We start from the raw sequence: 17,744 nt of genomic DNA on the forward strand, positions 1-17,744 counted from the left end.
CCGAAAGTATCAGAAATACCGAGGAGTATCGGAAATACCTGAAAGTGTCTGAAATACTGAATAGTATCAGAAATACCAAAAAGTATCAGAAATACCGAGGAGTATCGGAAATACCTGAAATTGTCTGAAATACCGAAATTATCGGAAATACCGAGAAGTATCGGAAATACCAGAAAGAGTCTGAAATTCTGGAAAGTATCAGAAATACCGACAAGTATCAGAAATACTGAGGAGTATCGGAAATACCTGAAAGTGTCTGAAATACCGAAATTATCGGAAATACCAGAAAGTGTCTGAAATTCTGGAAAGTATCAGAAATACCGACAAGTATCAGAAATACCGAAAGTATCAGAAATACCGAGGAGTATCGGAAATACCTGAAAGTGTCTGAAATACTGAAAAGTATCAGAAATACTGAAAAGTATCAGAAATACCAAAAAGTATCAGAAATACCTAAAATTAGCAGAAATACCGTAAAGTATTGCAGATATCAAAAATTATCAGTAATACTGAATAGTATCTTGAATGCCTATAGCAGTATTTCAGATGAGTCATAGCATCTTACCTATTATCTGTTACCCAATACCATTACAAGAGACGTACTTATTAATTCGGCTGGAGTTAGCAGCAAGGCTTGTTCTAAAATATAACTATGAACAATTGTCATTCCCTACATTTCTTATGAATGAAGAACGAAATCATTCTTCCAGAAAACGTGCCTCACAGAGAAATCCCATCTTCAATGGGTATGAAACCAAACACATCGCCCAACTATCTCGAATGGGGCCCAGAAATCAAGGGAGTCTTTCCGTTTCCGGCAGTAGTGCCATTACGGCCGACCGTGGCGCCCTCTTGGGGCGAACGGGGGTAAAATATGGGCCCATTACCTTAATTCAGAGGCTTTAATGGTAACATATACACCTAATTACGAGTTCAGTTATGTTGCGAGTGTAAATTAGGCCTAAGGACACGGGTTTTTAGGGGGACGCGACCTCGTTGGTGCGATTTACAGGTGTTAATTTTGCATGGGAAGTGACTTAATGAAGATGGAGGGTCGAAAATGGAGAGTGAGAGTCGTTAGTTTGCATCCCAACGGTGCAGGGTTGGTTTCTTGATGGGAGGTTACCTTGTAAAGTCCAGGATTGTTGGTTAAGAAGGACCCTATCCAAACAGAATCACCTCATTGCCAAGAATTCGCATTTGTCATGGAATTTAAGCCCACCAAGAATAAGGGCAACTGCAATGAATACGAATTTCACAAGAAGTTGTTAACTTTTACCAATTTGTGAGGATTCCAAGAATTTTTATGATATTTGGTTTCCAGATGGAAAGAGACTACAAAAATTACAGGATTGTAGGTTAGAAAGATCTTATCCGAACAAAATCACCAATCATTTGCCCAGAACTCGAATTTATTATGAAATATAAGCTTACCTGCCTTAAACATCAATTTTATAAAGCGTTCTACCGATTTCTGAGGATTTCAGGAATTTTTTTTGATATTTGGCACTAGATGGTAAGGGGCTTCCAAAATTCAAGGATTTTAGGTTAGAGAGTACCATAAAGTATCGAACAAAGATAGAGGGAATATACACAATTTTTACATGTCCCCAAAAAGGTTAGATTACGTTATCGGATTGTGATATATTTTCAAATTCACAGTTTATATCGTTATGAATAATGAATGTATATTATTTTGAAAGATATTTATTTGATTGATTCCCGATTGAATATGCAGATTTGAATATTTGGAATCCGATATTTTTCCTAATTGACGAATTTATAATTAGCAGAATATTCATTATTTTCTGTATCTACCTGCTGAAATCCAAGGTTTGGCAACTTTTGCTCTCCTAGTGTCATCCGTTGTTTCACGTTGTTTGGTGCGCTTGAAGTTTGTATTCTGAATTTCTGATATATTTAGGTTAATATTTAATATATTTCGAGTTCATATGAAACGTTGATTGACTATGGAACATAGGAAGTGCGTTCTTTGTGGAGAAACTCGCGAATTGAGTGAAATACCGTATCACTGATATATTTCATTTCCGCGCGCTTCAAATTTGATAGTTGATGTTGGGGACAAAATTTTCTCACTGAAAATGACATATGCTCCATCTATCTATGTTTATTACTCTGAGACTTCCACCGATTTCTGAGGATTCAAGGATTTTTTTTATGATAATTGATTTCCAGATGGAAAGAGACTTCCAAAATTCCAGGATTGTAGGTTAAAATGCACCTTATCCCAACAAAATTACAAATGATTGCCAAGAATCCACATTCATTATGGAATTTGATCTCACCTGCCTTTAATATGAATCTCACACAACGTTGCCAACTTCTACCAATTTCTGAGGATTCCAGGAATTTTCTTATGATCCTCTATTCTCATTCTCCTTTACATTTTTCACCGTTTGCTTAGAAACTCCATCCCCCTCTCGCCTTTCAATCAGCCCTCTTTCCAATTTTCGGCGTGGTCGTAATGCAATTTGCCACCTGGCATATCGAAATTTTTTTCACGTCGCTATATACGGCTGATAACGGCAGAAAATCAGATTTTCAGCGTAATAAAGATATTACGTGTCACTTTGTCTCGCCGCGTTGACAACAAGAAGATATATTACATTAACATTTTCATTTTGTTCTTCCCCGGCTCCCTAGCAGGTCTTGAAAGGTGATCGGATGGGGTGAGTGGAGCCGGATTTGGGGTTGAAACATCTTGTTCATTTTCTCGGACGCGCGAAATCCGGGTTCCGGAACATACAGGGAGACTAAGAGGAATGGTTCGAGGTGAAGATTTGGCAGGGGAAGGGCGTTAAGGATGAAAAATAAACACCTTGATGTGAAGGGGGTTGAAAGCTCCAACCCCAGGTTACGCCAATGGTTCGATTCATATCATATAAAGAAATTATATCTAATGCCAGTAAAGGTTGAGTTTTGAGTACGTTTGAGAAGGCCTACATTCTCGGAGAAAATTCAGACTACAGAATAAGCTAATGTAGTATTATAATCAGAAACCCAAGGAGGTTGTCAATGATAAAACTGACAACCTCCTTAGGAGCCTTGGCCGTTGCCTCACGAGTATCCAGTACCGGCTTCCCCATATGAGGCCAGCCAGCTCTGGACACTTGCACACCATGTGTTCAGCTGTTTCTGCTTCTGATCCACAAAGCATGCAAATCTCATCTGCTGACTTTCTCATACGGTACAAAAGATTTTTGTACCGCCAGTGCCCCGTCAGCAGTCCCACCATAACCCGAAGCTCAGCTCGTGGTAGCTTCAAGAGCTTTCTGGCTTAGGTAGGTGGAATCATCACGAATTTCTTGGCCAGGAGTATTTGTCCAGTGAGTTTTCCTGTTATTCAACTCCCATTTCTAGATCGTTGCCTTTTATTGGTCTTTTCCTAGCCCATAGAAAGGCTCAGGTCCAGCAGGTGTAAACCTTAATGCACTTTTTGCAAGTTCATCGGCTTTTTCGTTTCCTTCAACACCACAGTACCCATAGTAAAGTCACTTTATTGCCTCTGGCCAGTTGCTTTATGGTGTTACGGCACTCCCAGGTCAACAGAGACCCCTGGTAGTACGATTCCAGGAATCTCAGCGTGGTCTGGCTGTCCGTGGTGATGTAGACATGCGCCACCTTATGGTTTTTTTCAAGACATTCCTGAGCGCATACGTAACCAGCCAATATCTCGGTCTGTAAAATAGAGGGCTCACTTCCCAGGGCTTCAGAGATCCTCAGTTTAGGTCCATATACCCTAATGCCAGTACCTCTCTCTCCCCGTGGTTAAAATCAATACAAATTTTTGATTAACTATCAATGATTGACTTATTAGAGTTAATATTCAAGGAATTCAGGGCGTATGAACTCTAAGTCAGTTCCAGGAGATTTATAGAATTACTACAAAACTATTCATTGCTGCAGCTGCAGCTTTCATCTTTTATGTCTTCTTGTTCTCTATTTTTAGTGTTTGTTCTTTATTATACTTACGCTAAAGATGTACTGCTCTCGGACATCATATCTATCTAGTAATTCGACGAACCTTTATCTTCACTTAAGGAGCTGACTATATATAACAAACGTAGTTACCAAAAACATCGATAAGGAATGTACTTTGATGAAAAACTCCAGAGCTGTCGACTTAGATGAACATTTCAAGAGCTCAGAGCTTTCTTCCGCACCCTATATAACCTATCAACATCGATTTCACATTCGCTGAACCACTAAATCCTCATCGACAACAACACAAAAACGTCACCGCTCATAACAGCGACCTCAAACAGGCCAAAGGCAACAACCAAACAGAGCCCTGTTTTTCCAGCGCCGGTAACACGACAAAAGTCGCATTAAATCGTCGGATGCAACGCCGCCCGACTGTAAATTGAGGTTATAATCCCGCCGACATTCCGCATGCATTCAAACGGCCGCTTGTCGGCGAATTTGCATTCTAGATGGCGCTCTCGTCGCGTCGAAACAGTGTGGACTGGTCGTTACGCCTGTCTTTCCGATTCCTGTGAAATACGGACGGGCGTTTTTTCGCACGCCCGTCGTTTTTTTTTACTGTTGTTTTCGTACCTAACGCCCGATCTGGGTCGAGGAGTCGACACGCGACTCTATGTTTCAATTCGTTGACGTTGTTGGGGTTTTTTCTTTTGTGGTTTGCGTCTATTTCGGTCTGTGGTCTGTGTTGTGGTCGCTTTGAAGGTTATGGACAGGGACGGGCTGCGTTTTAGGGGGGGAGTTAGGAAGTTGGGAATTGCTGATTATTATGCCTATCAAAAGAGAGTATTTTAATTGTCACAGGTATCCTGTTGGATCCTAGTTGACAGTTCAATATGCGTTGAACTCGGTATTTCACCTGGGGTTGAAGTAACTACAATCTTGTGCACGAAATCTTTATTTGTGTTTACCAATCAGAGAAACTGAAGGCTTCGTTTAGATTTTGAAGAGTGCAACATCGTTGTCATATGTCGATTCGATTTTTCACCAAAATCTTTCGTTTTGTAGACAAACATGGCTCCATCATTTCAATCCGGAGTCCAATCGACAATCAGCCGAGTGGACTGCACACGATGAACCATTTGAAGAAAAAAGAGGTGTTGTTTCATCAAGACAATGCGCCGTGCCACAAATCAATGAAAACAAAAGCAAAATTTTATGAATTGGGCTTCTAATTGCTTCTGCATCCATCGTATTCGCGAGATCTGACCCCTAGCGACTTTTTCCTATTCTCAGATCTCAAAAGAATGCTCGCTAGAAATAAATTTAGCGCCAATGAAGGAGTAATCGCCGAAGCGAAAGACAAATCGTACTACAAAAATGGTATCGAAAAGTTGGAAGATCGCTATAATCGCTGTATCGCCCTCGAAGGCAACTATGTTGAATAATAAAATCGAATTTTGCCAAAAAAAAAATTGTGTTTTACCATGGTAGACCGGGGACTTTTCAATTGGCCCGTTGGACCATAAGGTCGCGGAGCAATGAAACTTCCCTTGAATCTGAGTGTATAGATGAAATGAGATGAAGAGGCGAATTGAAAACTATCAAACATCGAACTCCCTCCTCCAGAAATACAATTTTTCATCTAAACAAGATATTGATTGAATAAGGTCCCAGATTGTTTTCTAATTCTCAGCCTTGAATACACTTCATCAAGTAAGGAACACTTCGACTTTCGTGATTACATTGTTTCGAAATTTTCAAATAGAGCGAACTCCCCCGCATTCAATACGATTCACAGTCAGCCTGAACTTCCCTCCTCCACATTCCTCCATTCCATGAAAAGGAGGCCTTTTCGGGACGAAGTGCCCCGCCGATTCAAAGGCTTGAAAACGGCAGCCAATTCAATAAGTCTGAACTCGACGCGGGAAAAAAAAACCTCATCAACTTGTCAAGTGTCTAACGGATTCCTCCTCCTCCGTTTCCGGTCCTCATTACTTGTTTCCCTTTCAGAAACACTCGATCCAGAAACGGAATTTTCATTATTCCGGTGAAAAACTGAGATCCCGATCGGCAAATTGTTGCCATATTTCATTTTCACCTTATTACGAGAAGGGGATGGGGGATGGAAATTCGTTTCTGCGGAATTAACATTCGAACGTTGTTTTTGGTTCGTGCAAGGTGTCTTCTGCAGTCACTCCACTTTGTTTTCCGAAGAAGAATTTGCATTTTATCTCTCGACAAGTGGATATCGTAGTACTAGCCAAATCTATCGTTTCACAATGGAAAGAAGATCTCGTAGGACAAAAACATTTACAGTCTTAACCATCATGAGATTTTATAGTACAAGAACACATGCTTATTTCTTCTCGCATTTAAAAAAGGATCGAAGGACACGAACCTTTTTCGGTGTCCAAAATACAAGCTCGTAGGACAAATATGTCCCGTCTTGACGAGACGAATTTGTTGGGCAAAAATACCTAGAGTTGAAAAGAGTAGATCCTCAAGACCAAAATTGTACTTCGTTGGAAAAGAACAAACTAAAGAGACCTTGTGGACACCAACGTTCGCGTCTGAGTAGCCAAATTGCATAGTGTATTCTGCAGTTTCTCCTCTTTGTGATGAACGAAGCAAACCTATCGTTTCACAGAAGAGAGTGGAACTCGTATGACAAAAACACTTATAATCTTAATGCCAACATGGGACTTCATAGGACAAGATAATGCTTATTTCCTCTGCCGTGAGAAGGGGACTGGTAGGATACAAACAAACCTATGTCAAAGTCTCAAAATGCAAACTCGTAGGACACAAACAAACATATCAATGTCTCAAAATGCAAACTCGTAGGACAACCATGCTCCTTTCGTCTCACCGAGACGAACTTGTAGAATAAGAACACCTAGAGTAGAGTAGATTCTAAAGACCAAAAATCCACAAGAGCACTCTCAAGAGGCCTCGTAAAAGAGGTAGAAACCTTAGACACTTCACGTCTGACAGGAGAATCTCGTAGGACAGCATTGCTTTTTCAAGATCTTATGGTGAAATAAAGGTAGAAGCTCCCAATTTTCATTAGAGGAGCATTGCTGTCCTACGAGTTTGTCCTCCCAGATGCAGATGACACAGATGCATGTCGTAATCACTTAATTGCATCGGCGTTACTATAAATCTCTGCAAATATAATTGTTCCATCCACCGTTCAGAAAATTTCCTCTGAATTCCGGTGGAAACTGCGATCCGATCGGAGAACTGTTACCATATTTCATTTTCGCCTTATTAGGGGATGGGGGCAGGAATTTGTTCCTTCGGAATTAACATTCAAACGCTGTTCTGGAGTCGTGCCGACTGTCTTACTGCAGCCCCCCGTTGTGTTTTATAAGGAGAATTTGCATAGAGCGCTGGGGTCTTTGAAGAATTAGGGCTGTGAGATAAGGAAGTGTGTTTTTGCTTTTTTTCGCGTTTTTTTTTTGTGCCCGTTCTGTCGGAAATTGGGAAGCGAGTCTAGACGTGAAGGAATGTCTTCCGGTTATCGTTTTTTGCGAGAATGACTTGGTGTTACCGGTGTAGTTTCATGCATTGTTGCCTTGAAAATCTTGAAAAAATGAATAAAAATGTCGGAATAGTGTTCTACAAAATACCAACTCAGAATTCAGTTAATTTAGAGGAAATCTTCTCGAACGCGCCAACCCTCTTCCCTCAATGTCGTAGATTACGAAAATGAGATCAGTTCATCATTTCACAAAACATTGAAAAAATTTGGTTCATTTTTGCCATGCTCTCATCTATCGATGGAGCAAGATACAGATTTTTAATTCGAGTATGTTATACATTAATCCTCAACCTTCAAAAAACGTTTTTACTTGAGGTGTCTGTGGTTTATAACTCCGAAGATAAAATGTTTCATGTAGAGGTCCAATTTCCACCAATTTTTTTCAACTTTCGAGTTCGATATCTCTAAAACTACAAGAGCTAGGGTGAAACGGTAAAAGGCCTCAGGATCTACACTTGACGATTAATGGAATATCGTACTAACACAAAAATCGAACGCTGAAAAAAATATTTGTGAAACTTCCTTGAAAAAAAAATTTTTGGTGAAAATTTAAAAACTTATGGGATTTGATTTATGTTCTTCGCATTGAAATTCTTTTCTTTCGAGACGTAGCTTCACCAATGCCGAATACATATACACACTTATGTGATCTCCAAGGGTGCTTGAAAAAACGAGCGCTCAAAAGCCTCAGATTTCTCTTCACTGCTTTTCTCTTTTTCTATAACACCCAATTCTGCCCGATCCCCTCGCTGACCTTCTCTCGACACGTACACCCCCATTTTTTCCTGCCGCCCCAAGAGAGAGCATGATCGCATAGGACCCGAACCGTATACATGTCCCGTAGAGACTCCGGAAAACGCGCACGAAACTTTCCCTACCCGACATACATATTTCAAGACGTACATCCTACATCACCTAACTCCCTCCACGCCCCCTGAGCCTTGGACAACCATACGGGCCGTAATATTTCGTCGAGATGGCTTATTCCGATATCATACAGCACAATCTCCGGGGTCGATTCGATCACGCCTCCGCGCCAGAAACTTTGCGGAGGAGTCCATGAAATCTCGAACTTCTCATATAAGTTTGCCCGAACTGCTCGGATATGTCAATCGTGACTTTTCCTCTTCTGCATCGGCGGCCGGGCCTACGTGTCCCGCAAAGAAAAGCGGTATTTTCTCCGACGAATGTTAATGACACACAAAAGCGGCGGTTTCATATCGATCTCTCGATTCCGATTCGAAACGCGGGAACGAAATCCAGGGTCGAACCGGTTTTAGACCTCGTAGGACACTAATACACATCTCGGATCTCGTAGGACAAGAATTGGCTTCTAAAGTCATAAGAGCGTCGAAGAACAGACAAATCGTGTCTCGAGAAATCTGGGACTTCGTAGGAGAAAAAAATAATTATCACGTCCTAACGAAAGAGGGTCTCGTAGGACAAAAAAGACCTTGAAGGGCATGAACGCATCTATCCTTGTGCGATTTATTTTCTTGCGTCAACAAGAACACAACGTCGTGTCCTTACGATAAAGTATCTCGTAGGACAAGTATATTTTCCCAAAAAAATGAAGGTCTTTGAAGGATTGGGAAGTAACTTTTGTTACGACAAAAATCGGCTTCCAAAGAAGAAAGAGCGTCTCAGGACAGGCAAATGGTCTATCAAAAAATCTGGGACGTCGTAGGACACAAAAATAACTATCACGTCCTAACGAAAGAGGTTCTTGTAGGACAAAAAAACTTTGAGAACACGAACACATCTATCCTTGAGTGATTTATTCGGTCTAGTCAACAAGAACACAACGACGTGTCCTAACGATAGGTTATCTCGTAGGACAAGTATATTTTTCCAGCGAAATGAAGGTCTTCGAAGGACTGGAAAAAAACTTTTGTTGCGCTTTTAATTTCCTCTGACAGTCCAAGAAGAGAACCTTCAACTGAAATCTACATCGACAAACTCGTGGGACATAAATGGGGAACTGCTAAGATTCAAAACGCGCCTATCGATACTGCGTAATGTCCTATTTGTCCCGAGCGCTCAGGCCCATAAGCTCCGCTATGAATCTCTCTCTGCAAATATAATTGCTCCATCCAATGTAGCGGACAAAGTTGCACTAAATTTCGTTTTCCTGTTCCGGAATGATCCATCATCTGTACAAATGGGATTTATTGTATTAAACCAGTTATCAGTGACGGAAATACTGATGGCATAAACTGAAAAAATGATTCGATCGCACAAAAGCATTTCGTTATGGATTAATCCGATTTGGAAAAGCTTTTTCGTTGGATTTTCAGCCGGTATCGTATAAAATTGATTTAATTATTATAGGCAACGGGCAAGTCCTTAATCAGGGGGAGTTCTCCTCCTACCTTCTACTGGTATCGATGTTTGTATCGTTACGTATTCATTTTCATATTTTATTCAGTGAATTTACTTTGTTAAATTTCAATCAAATGTCTGATATTGTTACTAAGATATTGAGAATGAATGTTCATCAAACATTTTGGTCCCTCGAGCCGGATACATTCACTCAAAATTATAATTTATGATTGAAGAGTTGTACTCAGCATTACCTTGTACAAAAATGAGCGAAAATGAACTATTTGAAGTATTTACACTTCTAGATCAAATTTGAAGCGAAGTTTTCCTACAATTCATCTCCAACGCCATAAATCACGTTGTGTCAGAAAAAATTACACGTTTAATATCGTCTCCTCTAAATGTCAGACCATACGTGACGGTGCCCTTTGCGTCTAGAATGTAGGAAGGTATATTTTAGACGAGCTTGATATCCTACATAATAAATCCGAATAATATTCCATATTCTCCATTCCCAACTATCACGTGGCTCTTCAATCGTAGCAACTTTTACTTCTTGTACCCGACCTAACTTAACCGAAAGGTGACGGTGGAGAAATGTCAAACGTCAAATCGGAAGACTGGTTGACATATACCTGGATCTGTGATCTGTTGCCGGGTCCTTGAGAAAGGTCGCAGGAATAAGTTGGTGGCGAGAAATTGCCATAATCAAAACGTTAATTCGCTGTTGAAGTTCAATCTAGGCTTAACGAGCGCGTCGATCCGCGGACAAAGGAAGATTGGTGGCGATGAGGGGTTTTGAAGAGGACTTCTTTGTTAACAATTTTCATGTACACGAATCGTGATGATGGTTTTATTATTAGAGCTAGATTGAAATGTTGAAATGTGGAATTAATGATGGGTATTCGAAATTGATTTGTCTATCTATTAAATCACGCCATATCGACAAAAATATCATCAATTATTATTTTAATCAGAGAGTAGATTGTCGATGACGCATATAGTAGTGAGACTGAAAAAAGAAGAAAAAGAAGTACCTTCCGTTTATGTTCTAGACCATCGAAAAGATGTTAACGATCTGAAGAATCTTAAGGAGGCTTAATGAGTCCTTTAAAGGTAAAATACTTGTTCAAGATAAAAATAGATGTTTTTTAAATTAATTTCTTCCTTGAAAGTTTATCCATAGTTCTCCAAGAGATTCGAAATGATTTCAACTGATGTCATAAAGCTTTCAATATACAGGGTGTTTCCTAAACATGCGGCAAAAATTCAGGGGGTTGTTCCTTGGACTATTTTAAGCATGTTTTGTCCTTGGATGATTTTTGAAAAACCTCTTTGTTTCGAAGATACAGGGCGAACAACATTTTTCATATTTTTAAAATTAATAATAGTTTAAATAAAAATGCGTACCGCACTGTGTTTACTAAGTAGGTACAATTTATTTTTAAATTTGTTTAACAACATTCCAATTACTAAAAACGGCCAGTTTTTTGACTAAAAATTGATAAGTGCAGATGGTAAAGGAATACAGATTAAACACGGTTTTCATTTGAATTCGTTTTGTGATGTATTAGCAATTAACATTTTATCTTTGACTATTATGAATCGCTATACAAACACCGAGATGACTGACATGCATTTCATTTATGGCCTGCTCGTTCCCCGGACTTAAACCCCTTAGATTATTTCCTATGGGGCCATCTAAAATCATTAGTTTATACCACTCCAGTAGAAAATGTGGACTTGCGAAATCGGATCATTGCTGGGTGTAACTTAATAAGAAATGATCCTGGTGTTTTTGAAAGGGTTCGGCAGTCAATGAGGAGAAGATTGGATGCTTGTATGCTGGCTAGAGGTGGTCATTTTCAACAGTTTTTGTAGGTTGAGTTGAATTTTCATGTAATTTTTCATAATAAAATGTTATTATCTGAAATTTTGTTTCCCCTATATCTTCGAAACAAATAGGTTTTTCAAAAATCATCAAAGGACAAAATATTTTTAGAATAGTCCAAGGAACAACCCCCTGAATTTTTTCCGCATGTTTAGGAAACACCCTGTATAACAATAAAGAACTCTGAAGTTCTATGGACAGAACTAACAAATTTTTGTTTTTATTTTGCGGATAAAAAATTAATTATTCGAAATTCATCGATTTGAAAAGAATAGTAACAAAAAATTAATGCATTGCACTCAGACCAACAACGGTTTCTATTAGTCTAATCTTCACTTAACCTGAATCAATATTTATTCTTGCTTCCTCATGTTTATTAAATAGCGTTCCATTATCTCGAAGAAGTGCACAATTATCAAACCAATTAACCTAACATTGCCTACAATCCCAATTGATGTTCAATTTAAAGGTGGGGCACCACACCAAGACAAATTTACATTCTCGTATCCCCAAGCAACATGATAGTATGTGGCACTGAAATAGCTCATCCTTAAATTTAATCGTATTTATAGGTCTTTTGAGTTCGCAGAAACAACAACTGTTCGGATATAAGTCGCATCGAAGCACCGGAGACGTTTCTAATCGAGAAACACGATAAATTTGAGCATCCGACATGTCCACCGATCGTAAATCTGGGACCACCAAGTCTGCCAACCTTAGGATATAAAAAAAAACTACGAACGAATTGAAAACATCTGCTGTACTTACCACGGTACGAGTCTATTGGTTGAGAAGGGCAGCATCAGTTCGAAAAGATGTCCTGCAAAATTATAGTATTTTCAATTACATACGCTACAAGAGGTTTAATATTTCTTTTATAGCTCACAATGAACTTTGGGGTTATGTTTTTTGTCATTTCACCTGTTAAATTTGGATATTTGAAGAATATATGACTAAACAATTCAAGTGTAGCTCAAAGAAAACTATTTCATAGAAAGGCAGAACTATTGCATTGAACACTCTGAAAATTACTAGTTGAATATAAGACTGACTGAATTGTTGATTCCGAAATTAGAATATCTAAAGGTCGAAGGCCTTGCAAGAGAAACCATCTACTTTGTGTATGATTCATTTGGAATGTCAGACTTGCAACATCGTTTTGTTGGGTGAGATGCAAAAGAGATTGGGTCCACTACGCCTACAGCATCTGAAGCGAGGTATCGATTACTGTATGAACGAAATTCTTTATGTATTAATCAACTAATAGATTTTGCTTCAAATACTATGATCGATCCATTAACAACTTGATATTGATAATTATCATCATTTACCTATAGTGAAAGACGAAATGCTAAGCAAAGAGAACGTCAGAGAATTTGACTATTCTATTTTCGGTACAAATCGATGACGCGATTCTGTTTGCTTGTCTGCTGCTTTGTTTGGTCCGAAAATAAACACCTCTGGGTTGTCATGCGACGTATCATTAAATGAAGGATCAATATCAATATGTAAATTCGATGTTCACTTATAGGAGACACGTCACGAAGAGAACATTCTCTACGTGTTGAAATTCTTTTTATCTTACAAGTTGACGAAGAATCAAAAGGAGAAAGAGTAACTTAAGATTAACGCCCATTTCAATAAAACGTCGAGAATAGATAAAGAAAGGTTAACACAGAAATATAGGGAGAGATGCGCAGAGAAGAGTAGCATCAGTTGACTCTCAGATTCTCTACAGGATCAGTTTGACTATGTTGCATTCTATTGCGGCATTACATAATTACCAGAGGAACAAGCGAAGAGAATACTGTGATGACTTATCTACTATATTACAAAGCCTTTCCAATTCCGGTATTGTTGTAAACTCTGTTATCGATGCGATTCATCGCCTCAGTGATCGGACGTCAGTAAAATGAATATTCTCTTCGAAACTCGTAACCTAAGGAGTGTCAACCTTTTTGGCGATGCAAAGAGAAGGAAGCGTCAGTTGACGCTCTCATCCTCTACAGTAGTATTTGGAATCGATTTCGTCAGTTGGCACCTCACGGAAATAGGCGAGAAACAAGAGAATGTTGGATTTGCTGTTAGTAAAATGACACCCAGCAATGCGTCTCATCAATAAATCCTTCATACTTCATCGTTGATAATGATTTAGTACCGAATGATCCAAATATAAACATTGTTCTAAAGTGCATCACTCCATGTTTATCAAAACCTAAATATCTGCCTCACGGAAGCCCAAAGTCGCGCAATTCGATTTTAAATCACTCCAAAAACAATTATACTTACAAATAGTTATATCTGCCCGGCTATAATTGAACATTGTTTACTTGCCCATTCCCGAATCTTCCCTTAATAGCCGCAACTTTACGATTACGACCCAGGATATAACACTTAAACCCCACCACTTATTATGACTGTCCCAGGCATAACATTCACCCCCCACCCCTCTCTTACCAATAACCGCTCCTAACGCTATCTGTTAGTCAAACTTTAAGTATCAATCAAGATGGCGATCGTTCCAGATAAGCGTTTGTTAAATGGCGGGAAATAACCAAGGCCATCTGCGATTTATGGAACATCTGCTTGCGCGCCATCTCGTATTAATTTGCGTTATATTTCAGTTGGGAGAGGGGGGTCGGTTTTGGGGATTAGCCGAACGGTCTCTAGATTAAGTGGTTGCCGCGATTATTGAAAAACCAGAGCCGGCCCTGTGCCTTGCAGCATCTTCAGACATCATCTGACCTTTGTAGAAAGTGTGTCGATGATGCATCTTGGGAGTATTGCCGGCTGAACTCGTTCTTATGTGGATTGAGCGAGTGTTTGTAGAAATTTCATGGATGGACGTTTGGCGAAAGCTTAAGATACAGGATACAGGGTTGTATTCGCTTCGGGAGCTAGGATGAATTTTTTTGGAGGTTGTTTTTAGGATGCTTTTTGTTATAGAGAATCGGCTCTAGAATTGTGAATTCTTGTTGTAATGAGGAAAACGTTACAAAGTATTCTTTCAATATACGACTAGCTTCTTTTTGACAATTGACAACCAAACTAGTTATAAAAACATCATCAAGGTGGTCCCTAAATTCCATGATGAAATCATTAATGAATAGCAAAAATGGATTAGGTGTAAATGTTCCTGAACTGAAGGTACAGAGGAAATGAGAGAGTACTTGTATAATTTTGGGAAAAAAGTCATATAAACATGGACCAGCAAACAATTTGTTTTCGTCATGGAGGGTGTGTCTTGTAGTCCTACTTTTTTGTGATGATTATATACCAATTTAACGAATCTTTATTGATCTTCGCTACAGATTGGGTGAATAAGTATCAAAATTTATAATCAATTTTTCCATCACAGCTTACTTATTGGATCTTTATAATAATATGGATATTCCTGCGGATTTCTAGAGAATTATTTGAATTTTTTTCTCGAAATCGGTAGCAGATACGATAAAACTATAGAAAACCAAAAAGTGTAGTCCTAGACCAAAATTCCGTTTCACATTTTTCTAAACTACCAGTTGTCCACCAAAAAAAAGGGTCAGAAGGAAAGAAGCGGGCACTGTTTCAGAAAAAATATCACCCTGTAGATTTGCATTCTAAATTAGCATGTCACATGATGAAAACTTCAAATTCGAACATTTATGCCAAATTTAAGTAAATTATTTTGTGAAGGAAAGGCGCTAAGAGAAAAAAATCAAACTTCAACATCCTGTATCTCGAAAACAAAGCGTTTGTTCATCGTACTTTTTTTTAAAATGAGTCAAGGATTCTATCATTTTCATTTGTACCTCCAATTTAGAAACTCCCGGTATATGAAGTTACAATCTCATTCAAAAAAGCAGAATAAAGACTATATCACCAAAAAGTAAAAGGTTCTCACAAAGACTAAAAGAAATTGTAAAAATAGTCTTGAGGTCAATTTATTACGTAAATGCAGCTTGTGAATGAAATTGATGAGTACTCATTGACCTTGCAGTAATTTTTATTTCCTTATCGAAAATTATCGTTGAAAAATTCAAAAATTTCAACTCATATTGAACAGTTATTTCCCACAGATTACTTCGAGCAAACCATAGAGTTCGAACCTGACGTCATTCAAAATTATACTTAACCGTGAACTATTCCAAAAACTCGCCATAAAAATAATCACGATGCATTTACCACCAAACGAACACAGAATTCAAGACATGCATGCCAATCACTCACGAACGGTTGATAAGGTTCGAGGAATCTTCACGATTGCCGCAGAAAAAAAAACAAGATTCCATTCTTCCCTGAAGATAAGGCTTAGACCGACATCGATGTCGATGGAATTCTTAAAGCGGAAAGGCTGTGACGTCATCACGGAGCAATGTCGGCCTTTGTAGGTTAGTGGAAATAACTCGGTATGACGTGAAACAGCAATTCCTCACTTTGGGTATGATAAAACATCGATAAGAAATCCGAAAACGAATTGGGAAATTGTTGGGAATGTTTACAGCTTTTCGATGGATGAAATGTCTGCTAGAAATCGGTTACTTAGGAAAAATTGCCAAAAGCTTGAGGCCCAGGTCGATCAGTGCAAGCGATAGGCTCGAAAATATATGGCTTTTCTTTCTCTGTGGTTCCAATTGTCAATTTTGACACTTGACACTTGAACTGTGAAATTGACCTAAGCTATGGTGATATATCTAGCGATTTCTTCAAATTACAATGCACAGCAGACAATGACACGTTCTGGATGCGTTGCTTTTATATTCTACTTTTTTTACAGTCTACAATATACAAAAGACCTTATATGCTTTCTGAAAATTAAAATCAACGTTTCTCCTCAATTTTCCTCATACCATGCAAGACAGGCAAGGCTCTGTCCAATCGACATAAACAGTTGAAAAGTGCTCCAGGAAAGAATATAGGATCTAATGAAGACTTGGTTGCCTAGGTTGAAACATATTTCGAAAGCAGAAACGAATCTTTCTACAGAAACGATATTACAATCATTCTCTTTCACGCTGAAAATTTTTTTTTTGTAATTGTTTATCCTCAAGCTGCAGTAAAACCCAAAGATTCTTGAAATAATGAAAAGGTAGCTCATTTTACAGAAATCCAAGAAACAATCTTACAAATTTCGAGCTATCCGATTTTGTTATCATAATTGTGTATTCCCTTGATTCTAATCCGCATTTCTACCGAGTTCACATGAGAAAACAGTGTCATGTGTACCAAAAGCGTACCAACACATATCTCCAGTAGATACCACATGTCTCATCTTCATCGGCAATGGAAGACCCCGAGGCCAACCACGATCTCTGACCGGTTTGGTCTACATCGACTGCGGATCCCATATTCGCAACCTCGAAAAGAAACGTTTCTCGCAACCTATTGAACTTGTAGATGCTGCTTCTGGGGTCAAGATGCGGTATATGCATTTCTTGTCACGACCCAGTGAAAATATGCAGTTCTTCTTTCCCGTTTTAGATGCATATAGTGTATTTGTATTTGGAGTACTTATCACTTGCAGGGGTGTTCTGCAGGGTTCTATGCTAATACCCATGCACTCTGATTGTATCTTGATAGACAGTTGTAACAACTGACATAAATTTATGGCATTTGTTGTATTAGGTATCTAACTTACTATTCAATAACTTGGTTACTTTGCAGTATCTAAGTTTATGTATCTTGTTACTTAAGAATGTATCTTGAATGCTGAAATAGTAATAGTAATAGTAAAGTATCTGAGACACCCAAATCGAAGGTTATCTCACTTCACGTTACCTAATCTTACAGAAGCCTCAATAAATATACTTGAGATTTTTTGAAACTGTTACTAGATACTTGAAGTGAATTTGAAAGAAAGAAATTTGTATCTTCGACAACCCCGATTTGCATAGAAATATTGACGATCATCAACGTAATTTCGTATTGATTTCAATTATATCTATATTTTATTGAAATTTTTCTCGTCTCAACTATAAACCCCCGTTCGTTTGTCAAGTTTGAATAGAGACCACAATTCGACACCACCCAATAGATGGTGGTTGGGGGCTGCCATATCCCATA

At 38.7% G+C, this 17,744-nt stretch overlaps 1 protein-coding gene across 2 annotated transcripts in view; it reads right to left on the reverse strand.

Moving 5' to 3' along the window:
• Nucleotides 1–17,744, reverse strand: part of LOC123681844 (putative polypeptide N-acetylgalactosaminyltransferase 9) — a 161,059-nt gene that overhangs the window by 93,574 nt on the left and 49,741 nt on the right. For both annotated transcript variants that reach the window (XM_045620155.1, XM_045620157.1), the window contains exon 3: nucleotides 12,471–12,522. The gene's annotated coding sequence lies outside the window, so the exon portion shown is untranslated. The remainder of the gene's footprint in view (nucleotides 1–12,470; nucleotides 12,523–17,744) is intronic.

The sequence above is a fragment of the Harmonia axyridis genome, chromosome 6 (assembly GCF_914767665.1).
Source record: "Harmonia axyridis chromosome 6, icHarAxyr1.1, whole genome shotgun sequence".
Classification (NCBI taxonomy): domain Eukaryota; kingdom Metazoa; phylum Arthropoda; class Insecta; order Coleoptera; family Coccinellidae; genus Harmonia; species Harmonia axyridis.